Raw genomic sequence first — 6,038 nt, 5'->3', positions numbered from 1 at the left:
GGACTGCAGCTGTTGAGAGTAGGATCTTTTATGACCTGCTTAAAATGTTCTTGTGAAACAGTGGCAGGGTTTTTAGAAAGTGCCTTTGTTATCAGCACTAAGCTGCTGCTCAAATATGAACTCTGGAAAATAAATATTTATTTTAGCTGCATGTCGGGTTGTAAACTGCTCTGTTTTACCTCGAGTGTTGGCAGGAAGTGCTACATATTTTCTGTGACTGTCTATAAGATCGTTACAGAGCAGTCTGTTGCAAATAAATGAGCACTTCTAACATGTGTGATGGATCTACAAATAACAGATAACACATGAAGCAGGCTTCTGAACAGGTTTTTGTGATTTGGAGCACCTTTACCTCACAACTTCTTTAATTTGGGGGTTCTGGGGGGGAAATTCCCCTCAGAAAATTTAAAAAAAAAAACTTGCCAGATAAACAGACCATTTTAGAGCATTTTGAAACCCTATCATAGCTTTTATTACTAAGTGCCATATTTATGGAGATTTATTTGTCTTATATTATTATTTATATTACATGTATTGCATTTATTATTGTTATTATTATTATTACAACTTATTATTTAGATTACTTATGTTATTTGTGTGGAGAGGTCGACAATCAGTTTTTTCAAGTGTAATCTGTGAATATAAAACACAGTTTGCTAATACAATGCGCAAAACCCCCAAATGTGAATAGAAAATTGATCTGCAAAAGCACAAACATTTTCCAGAAATTAAAAAATATATATATCTGCAAATACATTCAGTTAATTTACAAATGAATGAAAGGCATCTGTGATGATTTTCCTACATTTACAACATTCTAACAGATATTTGTGAATCCAGTTTTTATTCATGAATCTCGATGCTACTCTTGCAGATTTGCATTTTACAATTACTTTTATTTAAATTTGTGGAATTTGTGTATTTGCAGATATGTTTGAACAAAAATTGTGAGTTTACAACTTTTTTTTGTATTTGTAGAAGTTGTTCTCTTTCCTCAAACAAATAATATTGACACAAATATATCTCCATTTATTTTAGGGATCATATGATTGAAGGCCACGCATTGACTTTTTTTTTTTTAACAGGTTATACTACTTTTGGTGATATTTACACTTAACAAAAACTATAACAGTTGACAGTGATATAGCCAATATAACATTTCTATTTCACATTTTAGTTTTCCACCTTTTAATACATTTGAAAGTAATGAAATAGAGACAGCACACAGTGTTTGTCCTTGAGTGCACCTGCACACAGCAGTCAAGCAACAGCTTCTGCTGGAGTGTGTTCTCACCACACACACAACTGCAGTACACTGTAATAGAGCCAGCAGTAATAACAATGGCAATTTATTACGTGTATTTATGATTATTACTTCAGATGATAATGGGTGGTTACTTATCATTGCATCTTATTTCAATTTTTTTTATACTTTTTTCATAACATTGCCTGGCTTCTCTTCCTGCCTTCACATTCACAGTCTGACTCAGTGACACACATTTTATTTCTGCAGCAGCCTCTTCTAGTTTGTGTGCCACATTCATCAGGCAGCAGCAGGCCTGTCACAGCAGTCTGAGGCGCTCTCAGCCGTCTCAGTGGGCAGACAGGACGACCTCCACGTACTGGAGACAATAAACTGCCATAAACACCGAGGACAGCGTCTGAGTCTTTCTCTGTGCGTCACTGATAAACCCTCATGCTTTATGGCTCTTCAAACAAGCGCTGGCCAGCAGTCACTTCCAAATCCTTTTTGTTTGTTCTTCATGCCGCTGAACTTTAAACCTGCTGTGTGTTCGCTCTCTTACAGGATGCAGCATGTTTGACCGGGACTTTAAAGGGGCAGCTCACCCCCAAATCAAACATAGATATGTTTTTTCTTACCCGTAGTGCAATCTATCAGTTCAGATTGTTTCGGTGTGACCTGCAGAGTGGTGGAGATATTGGCTGTAGAGATGTTTGTCTTCTCTTCAATAATGGAACTAGACGGCACTTAGCTTGTGGTGGTCAAAGTGACCAAAACTTTCATTTTTTCCGTAGATCTTTCTTACTATCGAGCTCCACAGAAGCACACCACAGAAGCATGGATCTACTCATGGACTTATAATACTAATACTAATACTTCATATGGAGTAAAAATAAAGCACTTGTTTTAACTTACAAAAGTCAGTGTCCGAGCTGCTCTTAATTTTTAAGTTGACTGAATTTGAGAAAACCAGTTGAATCCTTATAAAATAACATTAACTTGTCTTCTCTAATTCAGTCAACTTAAAATTCTAAGGCAGCTCAGACCCTATTTTTTTTTACGTAAAAACAAATTGTTTTTTAGTAAGCCTAACAGTGTACATGAAATTGCTTACAAAAAGGCCTATGGATTATCTTGAGTAACATCATGACTTCTTATTCTTATATTTTAATTTTTATTTATTTTAGGGTGCTTTGAGCACCACAAGCCGAGTGCCATCTAGTTCCATTATATTGGAAAGAGGGCAGACATTTCTACAGCCGATATCTCCAACAATCAGTGGCTCACACCAAAACAATCTAGACTAATAGATAGCACAACAGGTAAGAAGAAAAAATATATATTTTGGGGTGAACTGTCCCTTTTAAATGTGCCACTAATATGTTAAAAAGCACAGGTGTGAGGTTGCCCTGAAGCAGTAATTAAGAAATAAATATTAAAGTGTTTCAATAATGATAGAAGGCATAAATCTGATTTATTGGCATCATCAGTTTTTACACATACTGTATGTACAGTTTGATGAATATTGGACTACAGGAATAAGCAAAAAGTCACACATTTTATGTTATTTGATGATGATGTATTCACAGGCTGACAGGTATCATCTTACACAGCTGCTTCCTGGAGGCCGTTTCTCACTTATTTGGCAGAGAAGTCATGGAAACAATGCAGGAGGGTCCTGGCTGCTGCTTGGGTTTCACTTTATAGTCAAGTCAGCTCATCTTTTTATGCATCAACTCCACTGCACTATGACTTCTTCTATCTATGGCTGCTGTCACTCACTGGCACATCAGAGGCATCATGGGTACAGGGGTTTCAATTTCTATAGCAGAATAATTTTACACCACTGTGCTGTCTGTCAAAAATTAAAGAGAGATCATTCACTTGATTGACTTTGCCAAGCAGCATAAAATGAGTAGTTTATGGAATTACATGTCAGTGTGAAGGATTTTATGGGCATTTATCGGCAGAAAATGAATATATTATTCAGAAATGATTTCATTAGTATATAATCACCTAAAGCTAAGGATTATTGTGTTTGCATTACCTCAGAATGAGCCATTTAACCCTTTGAAACCTGAAATGACACCTCTTTTCTCGTGCTGCTTTCAGACACCTTTCACAATTATTTAAAGCTTTGAACCCTGAGAGAACTGGTATTGATTTCTTTCAAAAACATAGGAAACAAGACAATGACCTACTTGGTAAGATACATGTTCATCAAAATGCAAGAAATTAGTAACTTTAGAAAAAAAGTTTTAAAAAGCTAAATGTCTAGAGGGAAAAAAGCTAATGAAAAAGTATATTCATATATTTATATTTTTTCAAAGCACTTTCTTCCACATCATCATTGATCTTTTTCAACTTTCTTTTATTTATTTATTAATTTTTTGGGACTAATTTCCACCCAATTGTCTTGTACTTTTTATTAATTCGTTTATAGTTTGTTTTTTTTTTTCCTTTGTCTTATTTTTTGGCCATTTATTTTTCTTTTATTGCTCATTGCCTTCTTCCCATGTTTTTAAAAGAAATCAAGCAAATTTGCTCAGGTTTCCAAAGGGTTAATTCCAATATGAAGTGGGTTCTAGACTTGGGCTTTAAATAAACCAAAGAAAATCTTGGTTGACTGAAATACTTTTGTTATGGTCATAGATCCACAGAGATCCAAAATCTAGGTCCCAGGTGTGCTAATCAGGAGGGACTGGGTGCAACTGTGATGTTCTCCTCAGCTGCTGGTGATCAGCCAGGCTGAGAGGTTTTATAGGGAGGTTTGGTTTTCCTTCTCAGTTGGTTGTGTGTCTCCAGAGGGACAGCACCTTCAGTTGGCTCTGTGTGTTTTTTGTTATGGGTGGAACTCTGAGTTTGAGTGTGTATCGAGTGCGATTTTTCTTTTGGCCTTTAATTTTGTTTCCTCCCCGTTCACTGTCTCCCACTTTTTCCCACTCCCACCTTTCACTATTTTCTGAGATGTTATAGATGAAAAGGTTAACCAAGAATTTAATTGACAGATTCACTGATCATGAAAATAATTGTTAGTGGCAGCCCTAATTTAATCTGTACCAAAGGTCTTAACAGCCTTCCAGGGAATCTGTCCACCTTGAGATGAATAAATCCTTCAGTAGTTGGCAAGTTTGGCAGCATCTCCCATCTCTGTGCAAACACCTGCTGCTGTCAAATAATTTAAAATGAGTGACCTTTAAAAAACTACAGATTTCCAAAAGGGAGCATTGGCAACCTTTCAGTCAGAGCTAAAAGCGTCAACTGGAAGACACAGATGATTGGCTGTAGACAGGCGTTAATGTTTGATCCCAGTTTTAACTCTTTGTGGTGCAGACACGATCCCTCCATGGCTGTCTGCACAAAGACAATCCAATGCATTGGTTTTCTTTAGACAACATGAGTTATAATACTGGATCTCTTGTGAAGTTGTAAAAATCGGTGATACCACAATCTGTAAAAACTTTACCATCACCAAGTTTGGGGTCAGAATTCCCAATATCACTAAAATCAACATGTAAAATGGCACGACTCATCCTCCGGCATGTGGACTATAAAGAAAATGTGCAAGTTTAATAGCATAAACTGACTAAAATCTGGCGATGACATTCTCTGTTATCAGCTCTTTCGTGTGCTGTAGGCCTTTTGCTGTTTTTGAATTCCAACATTGACAGCAAACAATGTTCAGCACAGCCAGGGGGATTAGCCTTTATCATTTGATTTGAAACTAAACAAATGGCACCAGATTAAGAATTAGGAATATGGCGTGTCATCTCTAATCTTCAGTGTGTTCACAACATGTTTTGGATGACCCCGACAGATTAATCTGTCCACGTAGATTAGTGCAAGTTCTGTTTTATGAGTTGATTTTCAGCATGATGGGAAAGTGTTTCATTACACGCATCATGTTTCTGTAGAGAAACCTCTCTGTCAGCAGCCCTTCGATTAATCATCACTTAACGCCTGTAAACTTTATAATGCCATTAGCAAGGACTTTTTGAATGATGCAACTTTTCCCTGTAAAGGGCAGAGTTTCAGATAGCACTGAAACAGCTTCTATGTTGGTTAGACTTCCCAATACAGTGTGACCTGCATTAGTGTTGGCCAACTGAAACAATTAGTGTCGTAAGAGAAGAACTAGGGAGAAGGCAAGTGGAGAGAAAAATACCCTGCCACTGTTTAATATGGCTTATCAGCTTGTATTGAAGTATTCTTAGGGTTACTGGTCCGTACTGGTATGGTTCTTTCATTACTTAAACACTCTTCAAAATTGTTATCACTGGAAATCATTGTGGCAGTATAGTATCGTCTTAAATGCATTTCTGTAGCTAGCACTGGGACATGAATTTTGGGTATATCCCAATGACATTGTTTTGTACGGAAGCCAAAAACGGCTGTGCTTGCTATTATTTTAATGTTATTTCTCATGATCGCAGGTTATTAATTTCAAAATCTAGAGATTAGGAATGTGTTTCTCATTATAACGGGGTAAATTCATGTTGATTCTCAAAATCAAAAAGGATAGTTTCTCGAAAAAGAGAAAAAAGTTCTTTTAAAATTGATAACGCCTCACTGACTGCTGAAGCCTATAATTACAATGTGATTTTAAGAAAACAGAAGTCAATTTCTTGTGATGAATCACATCATTATCTCGAGAAATCAATATTTTGATTTCTCAAAATAAAAAAATGAACCCTGTTATTGTGAGAAAATTAGATTTCTTATCTTGAGATGACAAAATAATTAACTTGAGATCTCAAGGTAATGGCATTCAAGTGGTCAAGTGAACTGCTGTCGA

Source organism: Plectropomus leopardus, chromosome 10, assembly GCF_008729295.1.
Source record: "Plectropomus leopardus isolate mb chromosome 10, YSFRI_Pleo_2.0, whole genome shotgun sequence".
Taxonomy (NCBI): Eukaryota; Metazoa; Chordata; class Actinopteri; order Perciformes; family Serranidae; genus Plectropomus; species Plectropomus leopardus.
Note: the sequence above shows the minus strand (reverse complement) of the source record.